The 21368-nt window shown below is 45.6% G+C and overlaps 1 protein-coding gene across 1 annotated transcript in view; it reads right to left on the bottom strand.

Annotated features, from left to right (window-relative positions):
* Positions 1-21368, bottom strand: part of mpp7a (MAGUK p55 scaffold protein 7a) — a 171172-nt gene that overhangs the window by 127527 nt on the left and 22277 nt on the right. Inside the window, exon 2 of the mRNA XM_079490163.1 lies at positions 9145-9242. The gene's annotated coding sequence lies outside the window, so the exon portion shown is untranslated. The remainder of the gene's footprint in view (positions 1-9144; positions 9243-21368) is intronic.

The following is a 21368-nucleotide window of genomic DNA, read 5'->3' as shown; positions in this document are numbered from 1 at the left end:
ACCCAACGGCCACTGGACTCACGTCACAAGAACCGACCCGTGCTAAATCGGTTCAGTGTATCACGCAGAGGCCCGTGGCACGGTTTTGTCATAAGGGCTTTGTGATTGGAATGACAGACTTCAGAGAAGACAAGGAGGAGGAGGAAAGATGGAGGAATGGAATGGAATGGGCAGCAGCATAGATCTGATGACCTGCTGGCCTCGCCACAATGTCGTCTGTTTGCCGGTTGCTACTATTTGCGTCCAAGGGGAGATTACCAAATATTCCCAAATCTAAGTTTAAGGATCCATCTTTCCGTTCGGGGAGCCTTTGCGAGGACCGGGAAGCGTGCTGCGGCACCGAGATCACCTGATTCTTTTTACGGTGCCCAGAAGGATTGTAATGAACAGACTCGGGGAAACATTCCCCACTGTCAGAAAGCTGTGCTCCAGCCATGTCTGTTCAGATCACACAGTATCAGGTGGCCATGAGGGAGTGAGGGGCAACTCGCCATGTGGACCAGAGATGGAATGAGCTCGCCTGCAATGAGAAGTATGTTCCTACCTCTACCTGTGCCATATCCATGCTCTGCATCTGCTAAATGATGTTGGCGCCATCTAGCGGGACACCTCGCCACTGCACCACAGAGGCAATCCCTCCCCACCCCTCAGTTGAAAGACAAATTGCAGCACCTCTCTGAATAAAGGCCTGCATGTTAGCAGACGGCATCTGTGTCTGTTTAGTCTTGTTCGGTGTGTGAAATCTGAAGTGAAATCGATGTTTTAAGAGAAAACAGCTCGAGGGGGCGTTGGTCGATGGATGGGTCAAGGGATGAAGAGAAGGGGGTGGGGGGGGGGGAGGAACTGCTGTTATTCTTCCGTTCTTTTGGAGAACAGGGCTGTCTGCTGCCGGGTGTGAGCTCTGGTAGAGACGTCTGACTCTCAGCTGGAGGTTGATTAGGGCGCAGAGAGGAAAAACAGAGTCAGGGGTTGAGTGAATGACACCCAAACACGTTGGAGACCTTTCACACATTTATACGACGAGGGCCAATAGAGCAAGCCTGCACTGTGTTTAACCCTTCGGTTACATTTTATTCCTTGACCTCTCACTACCCGCTCCCACTTCTTGCCTGAAACCAAGCGCCAATGGCCTGTGGAAAGATCACAGTCCTATGGATGTGGTCCAATGACCTGCCCACAGGAGAAAGACGGAGGAGAATAAAATGTTGTGCTCCTAAGCGTGACATTGGGAACTGACATTGCGTTTACATAGGCGTAAACGCTTCTGCATGCGTGCTGCCTTGCTATGGGCTCAGGTAGGAAGTATTACAACAGGCCACTGCAGAACGTCGGGCTGGCCAATAGGGACCAGTGAAACCTTCCTTTGTAAATCAGGTTTCCTCCCCCCCGGGGGCCATCCCACACCAGGTGATAGGAAGGACAGCCACTAGCCTGGGACGTTATTGGGCCAACATGAACAGCACCGATCATCTTCTCCCTCGAATGACAGACACTGTCCATCCTTGTCACACCTCCTGTGGTTACGGCTCACAGGGCTTGTCCACCCCCAATCCCACCCACACGCGTTCTGACTCACTTCATCATCTGTGGATCCACTGCACTCTGATTTAATCTCCAACGGTCAGTGAGATGACGGACACATCTATTTGACAAGCTGTGACACTTGCTCTGGTTACAAACCTTGTCCCATCTGTTGCAACATCACAAGACTCTGGTACTCCACTCATAGACAAAATCTTTAAATCTGCACAGATGTGGGTCTGTCATCTTCTAAGCCAGGTGAAGCCATGGCTTTTTTTCCCCCTCAGGGAATGTTTGCATATGCAAACTAAAGTTTTGCTCACACAAACCTAGTCTCACGTGGACGGACCCATTGTCTTACGTCATCAATTTCAGTGATGGAGGGTCTGAATAACAAGTCAGCGTGTCCAGATTTTGTCAGAGAAAAGGTCAGAAAAGCTTTGGATTGGCTAACGTGGGTCGGGCAGCACAGTGGTAAAGTAGAGGCCCACCACCGCTGAGTTTGGGGGTTCAAAATCAAATCTGCGGTGCAGCCTGTTTTGTCGATCGTCGCTATACAATTTAGGCATTTAGCAGCTCTTAATCCAGAGCGACGAACACAATTGGCCCGTGTTCAGGGGAGGGAAGCCGGGCGGAAAGGGTGAAACTTGTCACTGCAGGTATTCCCAAAGGGGGTGTGGCGGCACCTGCCAGAGGGGAGTGTTTGGTGGAGTAGTTTGGTTGCTCCTCACTGGCAGGAGAGCCAGTAGGATATAACAGCAATACACAGAAATGTGTGTGGGGAGGAAATAATTGGATTAACGACAGGGGAAGAAGGAAAATAAAGGTTTGGATTGGCTGGGCTGTAATAGAAGTCCATGGTTGGCCAGGGATTGGCCTTAGCTTGAGACCCAAAACAGATTTATTTTAAATAGTCACTGCTACATTTTAATTATTTTCTTTTTCTGACTTGTGATTTTTGTATATATATTAGACATGTTGACACAAGGCAGCTGCCCAGTACAACCACTGGACACACTGAGCATCTCTACTGGAGCAGATGGAGCAGCTGCCCAGTACAACCACTGGACACACTGAGCATCTCTACTGGAGCAGATGGAGCAGCTGCCCAGTACAACCACTGGACACACTGAGCATCTCTACTGGAGCAGATGGAGCAGCTGCCCAGTACAACCACTGGACACACTGAGCATCTCTACTGGAGCAGATGGAGCAGCTGCCCAGTACAACCACTGGACACACTGAGCATCTCTACTGGAGCAGATGGAGCAGCTGCCCAGTACAACCACTGGACACACTGAGCATCTCTACTGGAGCAGATGGAGGTTAAGGTAGTGTTGCATATTCTCTTCCTGGGCGATGGAAGTGGGAAGGAACCTTCTGTCTACGAGCATGCTGCTCCAACCTTTAAACCACTTGGTCAGGGACACATTTTTATGGGTCACTTCATTTTTTAGGTCAAAGCATTTTCGAAAAACATTTCCAAAATTGTCAGTCAAATCTACGAAAAACAAATGTTTAAGAAGTAGTGAAAATAGCCAATCTACAATCTTACACAACGCAGCTATTTTCACTAGTTTGGGTCTTGGCAAACGTCTAATTTCTCTTTTGGGTCACAAGCTAAAGTTTGGGAACCACTGCTTTTAGACCACCGCTGTACTCAGAGTTACAGCAACACTTTGCTGCATTGGTGGAAAATACTTTCAATTTATCACTTTCAACTTGGCCCTATATTATGGGCATTATTTAACAATTTCGTGGCGCCCGCTGGCCTAGTGGTCCAGGGCTCCAGGCGCATGCCACATTTAGGCTCTGGCCTGACAGTGCGTTGCGTGTTTGGGGTCCCGTTCATGACAACCTTTGCTGCATGTCTCTCCCCTTCTCTCTCTCCCTCTTTCCTGTCTATCTTCACTTGATATTATATTACTATATACTCAAATAATTATTTGTCTCTCAAACTTTTCATAGAATAGTGAAAGTAGTCTGCACCTACAACCTCACAACAGACATGTCTTTACAGTATAAACAAACTTTTTGAAAGATTTCCATTTCTTTTGGAAATAGCACATCTACAGATTGTCCATTTTCAAAACAACATTAGAAAATCTTTGGGGGGGGGGGGGGACAATTTAAACAACTAAGCCTTATTAAAACAATATGGCATAGGTGATAATCTCTCTCTACCTCCTGTTAGCATGAAATACATACAGACAGAAGCATGTACTGTACCTCCTGTTAGAATGAAAGCTACCAAATACCAGGCCGTGGCGGCGAGCATCGATTCACAGGGCCACAGACATGCATGTTATTAAAAGCATGGCATGTCATTAGCAGCCGCGTGCATTTTTAAGAGTACGCTATCTTGTTTTCACATGTGCGTGCGCGCTTCCATAAAGCTCAGCAACGGTGACAGAAAGCCTGCACTTTCAGTCCATAAAAAGACACACGGGCCAAATATTTGCGCCGTGACGTTGGTTATGAAGGGGAGGTGACGGAGGAAAGAGCAAAAGCTTGAGGTGCATAGAGAGAGAGATGGAAAGAATAAAGTGAAGGACAGGACATTCTTTATGCTTTCATCCAGTTTAGATTGGTGAATATTCATCGTATGACAAATAGCGAAAGCAGCCGATCTACAAGCTCACAAGTTGTCGCATCTTGTCAGTCACATTGTGAATTTGTGACACATTGTGATCATTATAGATTTTCTAATTAGTTGATCTATTTTTGAATATTTTGGGGGAAAATAAATATTATTTTCCAAAATATGGATGACGGGCTCAAAGGAGCATCCATATTTTGGTAGTGCCGTATGGAGGCTGTGAAGACAGATTCAATGTTAAAACCATTCGTGTTTCGGCTAGTCGACACATCACGATGGCTTGCAGGAACCACAAATTGCAAAGTCAGACGGACGGATGCAGATAGAGTTACAGCCACATGCACACAACCATACATGACAAAATCATAAGTGTATAATTGCAACATAGCCAGCTGTGGTAGACGGCTACATTCATTTACAAACGTGCGCACGCACACACGCACACACACACGCACACACACGCACGCACACAGCTTTTCATGGAGCTGTGCATACTATGTATTAAACTGTGGTCAATTCATCCACGACATGCTGAAATGGAAATATTGTTGAGAGCAGAACTACAGGCAGGCCTCTGCTCTGATCATGGAAAAACACATTATCAAGTCATGTGCACGTGTGTGTGTGTCTGTGTGTGTGTGTGCGCAGCACTACCAGGATGTCTCAGAGTCGTCTCCTATTAGGAGTGAGGCACATGACACTCAGGTATGGTGGCTTGTTTAGCCCATAGCGTACTGTATACCTTAGTGGTTCGATGTTTTTGAGTGGTGCTAGCCACTCAAACCCTGGCTGGCTGTCTCTGTGTCTGTCTGTCCGTGCGTATTTTCCGTACGGAAATAACGTTTGTTGACCACCAAGTGTCACTGTTGCGCAGCCACACACACACACACACACACACACACACACACACACACACACACACACACACACACACACACACACACACACACACACACACACACACACACACACACACACACACACACACACACACACACACACACACACACACACACACACACACACACACACACACACACACACACACACACACACACACACACACACACACACACACACCAGGGAGGAGGGCTTGTACAGTACAGTACAGCAGCACTCACTTCAGAATGGTCTGGACGTAACCGTAGGTCCCTAAACCCCTCCACCCTGTCATCCTCCATATTTTCCTCTCTACCCTCCCTGTATTCCTTCCCCTCTCTCTCACCTCACCTGACACTGCAACCTCATCCTTTGTCTCCACTATCTCATCTGCATTTGTCCATCACTGTCCTCTCTCTTCCAGGCCAGCACGCACATGTCCACCGCCTCCCTGGTTATCTGAAACCCTCAGAGCGGAACGAACACCTCTCAGGGCAGCTGAAAGGAAGTGGCGTAAGACGAGGCAACCAGATGACTCACTCCTTTCTGCCTTCTCCCTCTCACTATCCACTGCTAAATCCTTTTTCTACTATCACCAAGATTCAATCCTGTACCTCTAACCCAAGGAAGCTCATCTCCACCTTAAACCCGCTCCCTGCTGTCGATGACATCAGCAGCTCCTTTTCCCATCTTCCCCATAAAGACGTGTCTGACCCACCCAATAGTAACCTCAACATATCATGCCTGACCTCGTGCTCTCCAGACGAGGTCCTAAAACTAGTGACCTCCACAAGACCTACCACCTGTCCTCTTGACCCCATCACTTCTCCAAACTTCCAGACCATCGCACCTGATCTGCTCCCCTTCAGTACCTCCATCATCAACATACTGTATCTGGAAATTCTGTAATTTAGCATATTATGTAGACATTGCATTCTATAGTGTATACTTATAGTTTCATTGCACAGCTATTCTACTGATAGACGGATGTAGGTTCTTAGAAATAAGAACCTAGAAGTCATCAAGGATCATAAGTAAGCTAAGTATTTAATTAATTATCATGTGTTGTTCTGGCTTACTGTAAGTCGCTCTGGAGTAAGAGCGTCTGCTAAATGCCTAAATTGTAAGTTGTAAATTATTCTATTTTAAAATATCGGACCGACAGTCCCAGATATAGGCTAAATTATAGCCATACAGTGACGTAGACTCTGTGGGGGCGGTGGGGCTCGAGCCCCCATGAGGAATTATACCTGAATATATCATTACTCTATGGAATATATATATTCGCCTCGGTCCGTCCCGTTTGTACCGCGCCAGGTCGCGCCACGACCGTTCGCGCAATTCTCGTCTTTGCATTGACTTTGTTTGTAATCGCGCCGCTCTAACCATCCAAGTCTGAACGCACCTCTTGTCCTGGCCCGGGGGCAGGGGGGTGGTGGGGGGTGGACCTCGTTGCCTGTCCACTTGTACACATGCAGATCAGGCATTCAAATGCTAATCTGGTGGCTTGTTTTCACCTGCCAGGTAGGGTATGCATAGTACTGTACTCTGCATGCTACTTGTTCACAATGAGAAGGAGTAGCCAGATGACTCAGTGCAATCATGGCATTTAAACATGCTCTTCTGTTTATAATCTAAACACTGACACGTTTAAAAAGTGTTACAAATAAGTGTTTAGAACCTAAACCGCTTGGGTTTAGTGTGAAACGAAAAAAAAAACAACTTTTGTTCCTCGCTGCGGCGGGGTATAACATATAAATATGTTATACAGTACATGTTTTATAAAGTGATGCAGGGCAGACACAGACATGGAGGGCAATGTGGCGCTGAGCGCCGTGAAGAATTGGTGGACTGTCCATCGTGCGGACGTGCGCATCATGCACATTAACCTGCTGTCAGTGCTTCCATCTTGTGCTTTGGTGCCTCCGTCTCAGGCGGAAAGACTGCATTTGTTATGCTTTGTCTCGTGGTCCCGTCTAATTTCTTGCAAGCAGCCACAACTTTTCTGCCAATAAGACAGATTTATGAAACCAGATACGATCAACGCATAGTTTTCTGTCCATACATGTTTAAATGCCCTGTTTTCACTGTCAATTTTCCTGTTTGTACTTTTGTATAGTGCCATTTTTCTCCTACCAACTAGAAGCAGGCCAAATGTTTAGCCAACTTCTCACTCAAGCAGACTGTAAATGGTGCATAAAGGCGCTTTACATAGATTGTGCATTACATTCACCCATTCACACACACATTCATACACCGATGGCGGCGGAAGCCATGCAAGGTACCAACCAGCACATCGGGAGCAATTTGGGGTTCAGTGTCTTGCCCAAGGACACTTCGACATGTAGACAGGAGGAGCCGGGATTCGAACCGCCGACCCATGGATCATTGGACGACCTGCTCTACCTCCTGAGCCACAGCCGCCCCGACTGTAAACGTAATGTAGCTACCCTAACCCCACCACGCAAACAAATCAATCCAATAATGTGGCATTGTAAGTCTAAGAGGAGGGGGTAATAATTATGAGAATAAATGTAAAATTATTATTGAATTATTATTACGATGATGATGCTCCATTACATCACAATAATGGAAAGGGTGTAAAACTACCTTTTTACAGTTTATCGTGCCACCTATTACAGCTCATTTATTTTGATCCAACCTCTGCATCTTCCCCAAAAGGGGTTCCCGTCCTGAATGGGTTAAGTTATTTGTCTTATCTGCCCTGGGCAATTTGTAATTACGAAGCCTAAAAGGCAAACAGGAAATACAAATTGTAACGTTCCAATGTTCAATGCAAAAAAACACAATTAAATCATAAATCACAATGATTTTCAATCATCACCTTAAATTTGTAATCATGACAGGCCTACTTTAAAGACTGTTCTCATTACAGACCATAATGTCTCTTCATAACCTTAATCTCTTCATAGACATTTCCCAAAGCGATTAGGCAGTTCTAGCACTATGACTAATACGTGTATGCTCATGTCTGAGACAATTAATTAAGAATCCAAATGAATTATCACCAGGGATGTTTGTACATGCCAGAAATGTGTGTTGGTGAGGATACCCTTTCCATATCAAATATGTGCGTGATTATGCAAGTATTCCTTTGTTTTCAGCACACTCACTCACTCACACACTCACACACACACACACACACACACACACACACACACACACACACACACACACACACACACACACACACACACACACACACACACACACACACACACACACACACACACACACACACACTCTCTCTCTCTCTCTCCTAGATTAACCTGTCTTTCTGGACCCCTAAGTTAAACATGTCAGCAGCCAGAACTCTTCATAGCACTCTTAACACACTTTGTTCAATTCCTCGCCTTGTTAATGTTTCCAAAACAAGAACCATGGAATGCAACTTCGCATGATATTATATTGTCACATGACTGACACCATGCTGCCTTTTACTCGCTGGGAGAGCGAGAGAACGAGGACAGCCGCACGCTGCATTTGGGGGTCATACTGTCCACACACAGTCAAACCCTAGGTGTTTATTTAACCCATTTTGTCTTCTACATCCTGACAGTTTTCTGAAAAAGCTATGTTTCTATGGCAGTCGTTCTTCGACTTTTCAAAAATAGCAGACCTACAAGCTCGTAGCGCGCCACTTGGTGGCGCGCTATGAGCTTGTCGATCTGCTATTTTTCAATAGCTAAAGCATAACATAATGCTAACACCAAAAGGGGTTCCCGCCCAAAATGGGTTAATCCTCAGGATTTTACTAAACTATAAGCCAAGTCAGTGCACCAGGAGAGGTCAGAAAGTCAGCTTTCCCACCAGACTCCTAGAGACAAGACAGCGCACAGCAGCCCTCTCAAATAGGCCTTTAAAAAAAACACATTATGCCAGACTCTCACTCTGTTAAGCAAACATAAATGGCAACATCAAAGCTGCATAAATAGTCCAATGTCAAGGAAGAATGTGTTGGGACTTACCAGATCTTTATAATAGTAGTACACCTTCACAAGCTAGCAGTACCATTCATTATGTCAGGGAACACAGTCACACACCGTGAGAGAGGGACACGCACACACGCACACACACACACACACGGGATGACACGCCCACAAGGTGTAACAACAACTACTTACCTGATCAGACCTGATACTCTGGTTTATGTTGTTGACTGAAGTCTCATGCTCCGCCCACTGTTTTTTTTTTTTACCTAACACCACACACGTCTATGCACCTGTAAGACAGAAAGACAAAGAGAAAGGAGAGAGACAATGCATGAGAAAGATAATAACATACATTAACACATTGTATCTATAAAGTCACCATTTCATGATTCTTCCTCCCTTAAAACAAGGTATTCATGCTGCTCCTCTCCATTCAAGAAATAATGTGCCTAGAGGCAGTAACTACACATGACCACTAGATGGTGACACCACCCCAATAATGATTTCCCAGTGTTTCAGGTTCAGCTCTTGTATGCTTTTCACCACTTCTTTTGCCACAGCCAGACGCTGTACTGGTCGCTGACAGAGCAAAGGCTGTCGTCATTCTCAGGTGTGTCAACATGGGAGAGTGCATGCATTTGTGTATGCGCACGCGTGTGGGCGCATGTATGTCATCGCATCCCCCGTGGCCTAGTGGTGTGTGACCTCATCAGGTGCCAGTGGAGATAGGCACCAGTAATCTCATCCACTACCTGCCAGGGGCCCATTGTTATTAAAAAACAGATGGGGCCATGCTGACTGGCAAGGTCAGACTGGCACAGAACCGTCTGCCTGCTAATGGCGCTAGTTTGGAACTCACTCAACCTGGCTAAAAGATTAAACAATAGGCTGTGTTAATTCACGTGCACAGAGAGACCTTTGTCAGAAGTAAGGATGCTCCGATCAGGTTTTTTGGGACTGATCCCAATTGTTTTTCTCATGCGTAAGGGGAAAGATTTAATAATTCCAAAATTATTATATATCAAAACCCACGTCAAAACTGTTCCTGTGTGTGGGGAGGAAGGGGAGAATGTTGAGGCCTGTCACAAAAATGCAAAATGATACTATACTATATATATGACTTTTATACCACTTAAATTATATAAAAGATCGGTTTCTCCAGATCGGGTAAATTGCTGATCACGGATCGAGTCATTTGGAGTGAATATCGGCAGATCACCGATCGGTGAGGCGATTGATCGTAGCTTCTCTAGTCACACTCAGAAGTGTTTCAAATCAAAAGAAAGACATTTCCACTATCTGTGGTTGATAGGGCTGCACAATAATTGTCATATATTGTCATATATTGTCTCATAATTATGTGATCATGAAACATAGCAATTAATTCAAACCTCACATTCTCTCAGTGTTAATAGTTAATAGTAGAGTTAATAACTAGAACAGTGTACAGTTGGAGGCCATCGATATTGTCCTTTTCTTTTTGCTGAGGTTTGCGTGATCTGCGCAAAAGGACAGTTAACCCATTTTGGGCGGGAACCCCTTTTGGTGTTTTAAACATTATGTTATAATTTAGCTATTGAAAAATAGCAGATCTACAAGCTCATAGCGCGCCACCGAGTGGCGCGCTACGAGCTTGTAGGTCTGCTATTTTTGAAAAATCGTGAAAATATTTATTTCAGAAAACTGGAGGATTTAGAAGGATTTTTTTTAAATTTTGAGGTCAGGCCTAAATGGGTCAAATGATAAGGGACAATATCGGTGGCACCCAACTGTACATTATATCCGATTTCCCCATCAATCAGACCCATTCACACACCAATGGCACAGGAAACCATGCAAGGCAATTCCATGTATCGGGAGCAATTAGGCGTTGAGTCTTGCTCAAGGACACTTCAATACTAACACTCAATACTAACGGCAGTGGCTCAGGGGTAGAGTGACCAGATGGTAACCGCAAGGTTGCCAGTTCGAACCCGGGCTCCCCCAGAGTTAGCGTCGAAGTGTCCTTGAGCAAGACTCTGAACCCCTAATTGCTCCCGATGTGCTGGTTGGTGCCTTGCATGGTTTCCGCTGCCATCGGTGTATGAATGTGTGTATGAATGGGTGAATGTAATGCACAATCTCTGTAAAGCGCCTTGGAGAAAGGCGCTATATAAATGCACCATTTACCATTTAACTCTGGGAGATCGAACTTGGAACCTTCCGGTTGCCAAGTGTCCACTCTACCCCTGAGCCACTGCCGCCCAAGGAGCAACAACGAAATTAAAAAAATAATACAAACAAATCATCATAATTGACAATATTCCCGAATGAGGATTGTGATTTCGATATTATCATTTTAACCATGATCGTGCAGCCCCAAGGCTCAGTGTGTAGACAACAAGGCCTGCATGATGCACCTTTCTCATGCGGTCACATCCAATGGCATGTTGCACATCAATGGACAAGATGAACTCTCTTCACTACGTTTTTACACCTCTCCTCCTCCCTCTTTCCTCTTCTCGTATGGACAGTACAGCTCTTTGTCTGTGCCTGGCCCATTAACAGGGAACTGAGGCCACAGTCACCGTCACTCGCTGCCCCCACATTCCACTGTCACACACACGCGCGCCACACACGCGCACGCATGCACACACACAGTGTGAAGGGACATCACCATGCTGCCGAAAATAACCAAGTTAGTAATCCTGAATACAACATTGGAGTGTGGATGAGGGGGAGGAGGATGGGTGGACAGACAGACAGACAGACAGACAGACAGACAGACAGACAGACAGACAGACAGACAGACAGACAGACAGACAGACAGACAGACAGACAGACAGACAGACAGACAGACAGACAGACAGACAGACAGACAGACAGGTGGTGTATATAGACAGAGGGCGGAAGACAAACACTTTTGTGTTTTCTCACAAAGTGGGATCCTGGGACTACCGGGCGTCCACTGAGGGTGTTTCAGGGGGTCCCATGGCATGGCACCCCCATTTGCACGTCTGATCGAACCCTACAAACCCTCCCACGCACTCAGATCAGCCAACGCAGGGAAGCTGGAAGTACCTAAGTAGCTCACTAAAAACACCGGGACAACGCTCCACACGTCCCAAACTCTACGCCCTTCTGGCTCCAAAACTATGGAATGCACTTCCCACAATCAGAACTGCAGACTCACACCCAATCTTCCGCCGTAGTCTGAATACCCACCTCTTCAGACTCCATCTTGGCCCATAGCACTTGCTGTAGGACTCACCCTAGCCCAACAACCGTACAGGCGAAAGCAAAGGCTAAACTTATGTAACTTTGATAGTATTTTTACACATACACACACACAGAGACATAAGCCTCACTAATCTGCTTGACTTTCTAAATTCCAATGTTGCGGTGTAACCTACATCGCTGGTTCTCACAAAGTGGGATCCTGGGACTACCGGGCGTCCAGAGGGTGTTTCAGGGGGTCCCCAAGCAAGGTGAGGAGCAGGCACAACACTACCTTATTTAGCGGTCCGCGGGGCGATTCATGTGTTTTGGGGGGGATTTTCCCGCTATCGAAACAGAAACAGACAGAGAGCGATACGACACTTGCTTTGTCAATGTAAACATTTTCATTCCAAAAAATCTCCATTGAATTGAATTGATGGGAAGACAAAGCCAGAGAAGTAGGCAGGCAAAGCACAACAGAAGGATGGATGCACAAATAGACGGTGTGATCTATATCAGTGTTGTTTTCGTCGACTAAAACGACTACCTTTTTTCACTGACGAAAATTACATGGAAACTAAATGAAAACTAAGCTAGGTTGACTAAAACTAAAGACTAAATATACTGACAATTTCGTCAAACAAATAAAAACTAGACAAAAATGTTAGGAAGGGACTAGTGGACAAGAGATCCAGTATAAGTAAAAGACAAGTAATTTTAAAATTGGTTGCATGCTGAAAATAGCAGATCTACAAGCTCACAACACGTTGCGCTGTGACGCGTTGTGAGGCTATTTTCAGCAAGAGTGAAAACAGTCATTACGACGGCATCTAGGCCTGCCAAAATGCATTTTAGTCGACTAAATCAACTGTAGATTTAGTCGACTAAAATCTTATGATATTTAGCCGAGTGAAACTAGACTAACACTAAAACATTCCGGGTGACTAAAATGTGACTAAAACTAAATGGAAGCTATTCAAGAGACTATGACTAAAACTGAAATCGAAATTTCCTGCCAAAAACAACACTGATCTATATATATATATATATATATATATATATATATATATATATATATATATATAGACGGGGTAGACTGAGGACCCTGACAACCCTCCGACCGTGTGTAGTAGTAGTAGTAGTAGTACACAACATAACAGTGTAGTAGTAGTAGTAGTAGTAGTAGTAGTAGTACACAACATAACAGTATGTAGTAGTAGTAGTAGTAGTAGTACACAACATAACAGTGTGTAGTAGTAGTAGTAGTAGTAGTAGTAGTAGTAGTAGTAGTAGTAGTACACAACATAACAGTGTGTAGTAGTAGTAGTAGTAGTAGTACACAACATAACAGTGTGTAGTAGTAGTAGTAGTAGTAGTACACAACATAACAGTGTGTAGTAGTAGTAGTAGTAGTAGTACACAACATAACAGTGTGTAGTAGTAGTAGTAGTAGTAGTACACAACATAACAGTGGGGAATGGAAGTGAGACCACGAACGCATACATAATGGATAGTAACTATTTTAAGGGCAGAGAGCCGCCAAGGGACTAGTCTGGCATGGCCAGCCCTTTAATCTCACTCCACTCTGAATGGAAGTCAAGTGCAGTGGTTCTCAATCTGTGGGTCGGGACCCCCAGGGGGTTCCCCTACATGATCCCACATGATCCCCAACTATCCAACTGTTATAAGAAAGGAAAACAATTGTGAAAATAGCAGATCTACTACAAGTGCTCAGGAAGAGACGTGATTGTATACATTTTAAACAAAAAACACATTTAAGAAATTCCATACATTAAAAGAAATATATAATTAAGAAGTAGTAATAGTAGCTTGTAGATCTGCCATTTTCACTAGTTTGGGTCGCGGGCAAATGTCTAATCTCTCTTTTGGGTCTCGACCTGAAAAGTTTGGGAACCACTGTTCTAGTGCAGTGGTTCCCAAACGGTTTTGCCTGTGGAATATATTAACAAACCTCCAGAAAACAACTAGACAATAGGCAATAGTGTGCAACAATGAGAATGAGCCAGCAGTTTCTGTTCCGTAACAACTAGGCTATGTGTTCCCATTACCGTAGCACAGAATATGACTTGTATCCTTAAGCTAATCCAAGCGCTAAGCTGCTTATGGCAGACAACAAACAATTCCTAGATGCCATGCCATCCTGGAACGTGGCACCCTGTTGGATGTGTTCTGGGGCGGCTGTGACTCAGGAGGTAGAGCAGGTCGTCCAATGATCCATGGGTTGGCAGTTCGAATCCCGGCTCCTCCTGTCCACATGTCGAAGTGTCCTTGGGCGAAGACACTGAACCCTACAATGCCTCCAATGAGTTGGGTGGTGTTAGCTTGCCACCATTGGTGTGTGAATGTGGGAAGTGAGGACGCTGGCGTCGACTGTTCGCCGCTTCATATAGTGCTTTGAGCACTATTGTAAAGCGCTACAAAAATGCAATTCATTATTAAAAATGCAATTCATTATGTGTGAGAACAAGCCCTACAGGTTGTGGAGTGGATGCTGCAGATGCCCCGACACTGCTTTCCTCTGTGGATTCCCTCTGTGTCGTTTCAGACAGACGGGTCAGAAAGAAAGACAGAGAGTAAAGAGATTTTGAGAGTTGAAAGAGAGTGAAACGGAGACAGCGTGAGTGAGTGAGTGAGTGAGTGAGTGAGTGAGTGAGTGAGTGAGTGAGTGAGTGAGTGTGTGTGTGTGTGTGTGTGTGTGTGTGTAAGCATGTGCAAGTAAGCAGAGGGAGATGAAGGACAAAGACAGTGTCCCCTATGTTCCCTGAAGGGAAGCACCACGCCATGCACCACAACCCCTACGGAAAAAAACAACACAATTGACTGTCTTTTTTCACAAGAGGAAGACACGCATTCTCAACCAAAACAAGACAAGAAAAAAAGAACTGTCGTCAACATGTCAATGAATCACCCAGGAGTTGAATCCTTCCATTATGCCAAGCTTCCGTCTCTCTGGAGGTACCCAGCCACCCCCACCTGACCCCAGCTGCCGCCGCCGCCCCTCCCTACGAAAGGGCCATCAAGCACGGGGCACCCTGCACTGTGTCCCCTGTTCCTGACATCCTGCAACAGGGCAGAAACACGAGCCTAAATCAATGAGGCTTGACGGCTCTACGAGGTGCACTCTCCCTGGGGGGTGGTGGTGGTGGTGGTGGTGGTGGTGGGGGGGGGAGTCGAATCGACTGAACATCCCCAATGCAGCCATCACCCAGTGAGCTTCACATACTGCCAGTGCTAGTGGTGGAAGTAGTACTCACATGTTTTACTTAAGTAAAAGTATAAATACCTATGAAATACTCCAAGTAAGAGTTCAGTATCCAGAAATTACTAAGTATAAGAAAGTACAAAAGTATTGACATCAAAACATACATCAAAGTACCAAAAGTACTCATCATTCAGAATTTCCCATTTCACAGGTTTTCAAATGTATAAAATGTATACAAAAATACTTTGAAAATAGCAGATCTACAAGCTCACAATGCGTTGCAAATAGATGCACTGTGAGCTATACTATTTTCAAATAGCTGAAGTGGTGAATAAATGTATAAATAAATAAATAAATGGTGAATAAATGTATGTTTTGTAATAATCAAAAATATACAAAATAACTAGTAACAAGTAGAAGTAATTATAATAATAGAAGTATTGAAATTTGTAAATACTCCAGAAAAGTAACAAAAAAATTCCTCTAAATTGTACTTAAGTGCAGTACTTGAGTAAATAAATGTACTTCATTTCTTAACAACCACTGCATACTGCTAAGTGAGCATCTAAGGGCTTGAATAATGGTGTGAATAATGTGTGTGCTTTTGAATGAGGAAGTTTGTAATGGATGGCAAGGGTCTTGATGGATCGCTGACTTTGGCCCCAGTGGATTCCACAGTGAGCTAAACAGTCCCCACCCCTCTCCCTTCCATGTAAAAAGAGCCATCACTGTTAAGCGAGAGGCATGGCCGTGAATTCCCAAGGGTGGACAAAGATACACTGTTTGGGACAGACAGCAGAGGAGAATGGTTGTTCTGATCATGACTTTTAATCAATGTGACCCAATAGCCAAAGGGAGTCAAGGATACTCTTTTCCCATAGATTTGTCTTTGTGGTCTTCTGTAAAAGGCACACACATGCGTGTGCGCACACTGGACATTGATTGTGTTTAATTGTGCCGAGCAGGGAAAATCTATTCTAAATCTATTCGGGAGTTATCTGACTGAACTAAATGCAGAAGACATGCCTGCTCTTGACTACAGGTACACAAACACCTATAGGACGATACATTATACACTTAAGGTGGCCTTACACTAGCCGATAATCGGGCATTTTTGACGCTCAGGGGGTGCCCGACCGCTCAAAGCGCGATCGGGATCGGCCCGATCAACATCAAGAATGTTTGATATTTGCTCTGCCCCGCTCCGATTATCCTGTAGTGTGTGGTGCTATCAGATTTCAGATTGAAAAAAATCCGCTAGTGTAAAGCCAACTTAAGGGACAACAACAGCAAACATGTGCGTCCCTAGATGTCATCTCCCCCTGAAACTTTGAGAAAGATTGAGTTATTTAATCCCTTCTGAGTGGTTCCCAAACTTTTTCATGTCAAGGACCCGCACATTGACACTAATTAGCCAGCAGACCCCCATTTGAAGAGATATGCCAGGGACCCCCATAAGAGAAGATTTGTACGGCTCAGTGATTCTCAACCCCCAGATTGACATGCAATAGTCTACGGACGCCCATTTAATGGCATTTCTATCTCTGGGTCACTCTCAGAGTTACAGACCCATAAGGGTCCATTTGGTTCCAAACTATAATTTAGCTGGGGATCCCCTGAAACTCCCTCAAGGACCCCTGGGGGTCCCCGACTCCCCGGACCCTACTTTGGGAACCACTGCCCTACACCATCTCCGGGCATTGGACATTATATTATAGCCTGTATACAGTATATATACTATATTGTCGATTTTTAACGGTTCATTCTTCGTTCAACACTCAAACAACTGGACCAAAGAATGAGGGGATGAGTGCCCCACCAACACATCTTGGTCTGCTGGACAATATTCAGAGGAAGGCCCTCAAAATAATTGGAGTTGACCAGGACACTGCCAGTACAACACTCTCCATCAACATCCTTAGCCACAGAAGACACGTTGCTTCGCCGCTACTGCCCTGGGGACCTCCTGAAACACCCGCCGATGCACAGCCACACCAGGACATGCACTCGCCCCCCCAGGCTCCAAAACACGCACATTGGACAGAACGTTTCTCCACACTGCTGTCCAGGTGTGGAACAGCCTACCAGAGCATGTAGTGGACTCCATCACAGACAATGGAACAGCCTACCAGAGCATGTAGTGGACTCCATCACAGACAATGGAACAGCCTACCAGAGCATGTAGTGGACTCCATCACAGACAATGGAACAGCCTACCAGAGCATGTAGTGGACTCCATCACAGACAATGGAACAGCCTACCAGAGCATGTAGTGGACTCCATCACAGACAATGGAACAGCCTACCAGAGCATGTAGTGGACTCCATCACAGACAATGGAACAGCCTACCAGAGCATGTAGTGGACTCCATCACAGACAATGGAACAGCCTACCAGAGCATGTAGTGGACTCCATCACAGACAATGGAACAGCCTACCAGAGCATGTAGTGGACTCGATCACAGACAATGGAACAGCCTACCAGAGCATGTAGTGGACTCCATCACAGACAATGGAACAGCCTACCAGAGCATGTAGTGGACTCCATCACAGACAATGGAACAGCCTACCAGAGCATGTAGTGGACTCCATCACAGACAATGGAACAGCCTACCAGAGCATGTAGTGGACTCCATCACAGACAATGGTCTTCAAGCCTTTAAAAAATGCAGACGTCTCCTGACCACCCCTCACACTGTTGAGCTGCAGTGAACCATTTGATTGGCCAATGGATATGTATCGTATCTTACTTGGCTATTGTTCACAATTGCACTGAATAAAAAAAAAACTACCCAACAGAAATGGAAAATAAAAATGTACAGTTGAAATTAAACTTGTGACACACAACCCTAGTGGATGCTGGTGGTATAGATTAGACAGTTGCCAAAAGCATAGTAAGCATGATTCTGCAAATTGTCGTCAGTAATTAAACCGCAAATAGTCTCAGGACAGGATGGAAACTACCAGGTTGGCATACATTTGACGTCCTTTCAAAGTGGGTACCGCTCCACTGCACATACACGCAACTGTTCACTTTTGTAGCATTACATAGTAGAAACCCTACACTAGGTAGTGAAATGAATGAAGTGACACATGAGGAGGCTTTGGATGTGCGCGTGTGTGTGTGTGCGCGCGCGCGCGCGCGTGCGTGCGTGCGTGTGTGTGTGTGTGTGTGTGTGCATGCGCGTGCATGTGTGCGATGTAACGTCATCAATACATAATGATGGTACATGAGGAGGTTTACTGGGGGGTGAAATAGATAACACACCTGGACAGCGAGAAAGTGGTTTTCTGGGTGGAAGTTACAGTATGCACTAGTATGCAGCAGGCATACTGTAATATAATCTCTATTATCTTGGAATGCTGTCTGTGTTGCTTTTGAAGGTACGAATGCATAAGTAACCGATCTGTAAACTTGCATTGAATTGATTGAAATTTGTATTCACAGTATGTAACTTTCAAAAAAGTCAATACAAAAACTGCTACGAGGACTTGTTTACATCAGGGTCCTCCATTTTCAATTCATCAGAACATTTAAAGACGTACAAATATACACTTAATATGGAAAAAGTGTGGGGGGCCAGTTTCGAATTTCAGCTTCCCGTAAGTGCTCTTTGAGAGCGGTTTTGAAGGAGTCTAGGGATTCACATTTCTAAATGGCCATTGGTAGGGCGGTCCACAGTTTAGTGGCATAGGAGTGAAATTAATTTAACGCCTTGTTCCGTTATGACGGAGAAGCCTGGTAAGACTTTCTATTGGAAAGGTTGCATGCGCGTGCACGTGCACGCGCGCACGTGCACGCGCACACGCACGCACACACAGCTGTGTGTCGTTACGACTCCGGACAGATCCTCTGGCACGGTGGCCCTAATCGGGCGTCACAGATCAGCAACACCCACAAACATGTTTCTCCCAACTGTAGAACTCAACTCCGGAGATTTGTTTGTTTGTGCGCGCGCGTTCGTGCCTGCCTGCCTACTGTGCACATACTATGTACATAATGTCCGCATGTGTCCCTCTGTACGTTTCATTACCATAATGGCCTCCTTATCGTGGTCCCCTCACTCTCTAAGCCCAGGGTAAGACCATCAAGGCAGCCATTACAGAATCATTACCGCCTCTCCCCATTCTCTCTGCGATTACACATACATTGTACTCACGTAGTCGTATACAATTACTGTAAGAGGCGCTGGCAACTGCCGCAGCTCACAACTGCCGCAGCTCACAACTAATCCTGTTTTGGCGCTTTCATTGCACATCGTCTCTGGTTCCCGTGGTCCCTACATGCGAGGGGGAGCCACGGGTATTCCACTCAAATCACATAATGGCTTTAAAATAGCATTTTCCTTGCTCTTTACCCACTTAAGGTTGGATATTCTAACACGGTCGAGGGAACCAGCAGCTCCATACACATCATGTCCCCTTCACATAGCTTAATGAAGTCCTGGGTTATCTCCCTCCAATTATAGGGAAGGAGGAAACGATGAGAGGGGCTCTGTGGTAAGCCCCCGGGCTGTTTTTAGAGTCAGAGGGCTTTAGAGTCAGGTTGCAGGGCACAGGGCCGGAATGAGCAGCCAAATGATGGGATGGAAAAATGGCAATGTGGCTCTGTGTGTGTGTGTGTGTGTGTGTGTGTGTGTGTGTGTGTGTGTAATGCACATTCACCCATTCACACACACACACACACACATTCATACACCAATGGCGGCGGAAACCATGCAAGGCACCAACCAGCACATCAGGAGCAATTCGGGGTTCAGTGTCTTGCTCAAGGACACTTCGACACCAACTCTGGGGGAGCCCAGGTTCGAACTGGCAACCTTGCGGTTACCATCCAGCCACTCTACCCCTGAGCCACCGCCGCCGCTGTGTGTGTGTGTGAGTGTGTGTGTGTGTGTGTGTGACACTGTGTGTGTGTGTGTGTGTGTGTGTGTGTGTGTGTGTGTGTGTGACTCGTGAGTGTGTCTGTCTATGTTTGAGGTGGAGAAAGTTCATAGTTCTAGATTAGATAGATATAACCGTCGAGTAACACTATATCCCAGGGGGCTTGACAGAGCCTGTCAGTGCACGAACGAACGAGGGATTAAAAGAAAAAAAACAGCAATCTCGAGCTTGGCTGGTGTCAAAATTCCACACATTCATTCAAGATCAGACATGGGCATTGGCTGGCATTGCGTCACACACTTTTCAGTGCACGCGTGTGTGAATGCAAAGCATGCACATTGTATTATGATAGCATCGGTTAGTCTTGTTGAAAGAAACAGCGGAGTAACATAGCTCAGGTAATGGCTTGTAACAACAGGTCTGTGAAGCTATTCAAGGCCAGCAACAAATGTTCTTGTTAACTATATACTACTTATACTTTAGCTATTGAAAAATAGCAGATCTACAAGCTCATAGCGCGCCACCGAGTGGCGCGCTACGAGCTTGTAGGTCTGCTATTTTTGAAAATTCGTGAAAATGCGGGACAAATCTTTGAATATATATTCTTTCAGAGCGAACGTTTTTTTATTTCGACATCAGGCCTGAATGGGTTAAGTTGTGTTGCATACTTTGGCTGACAACTCTTAATGGTTGCTCTCCACCAAACAGACTACCTGAGACTACGACAGACTGGCAGTCGGGTCCGAAACCTAAAAGATCTAGTCGCCACACTGCACAAACTACAGGAAATCAGTCAACAGGAAATCAGATGAAATAACTCCACACCAGGAGGGGGCATTAGTCTGCAGGAGCCTGCAGTCCTCCTCACAGAGGTTGGACCATTAGTCTGCAGGAGCCTGCAGTCCTCCTCACAGAGGTTGGACCATTAGTCTGCAGGAGCCTGCAGTCCTCCTCACAGAGGTTGGACCATTAGTCTGCAGGAGCCTGCAGTCCTCCTCACAGAGGTTGGACCATTAGTCTGCAGGAGCCTGCAGTCCTCCTCACAGAGGTTGGACCATTAGTCTGCAGGAGCCTGCAGTCCTCCTCACAGAGGTTGGACCATTAGTCTGCAG

Source organism: Electrona antarctica, assembly GCF_951216825.1.
Source record: "Electrona antarctica genome assembly, chromosome: 20".
NCBI classification, from domain to species: Eukaryota; Metazoa; Chordata; class Actinopteri; order Myctophiformes; family Myctophidae; genus Electrona; species Electrona antarctica.
This window is presented reverse-complemented; position numbering and strand designations above follow the sequence as displayed.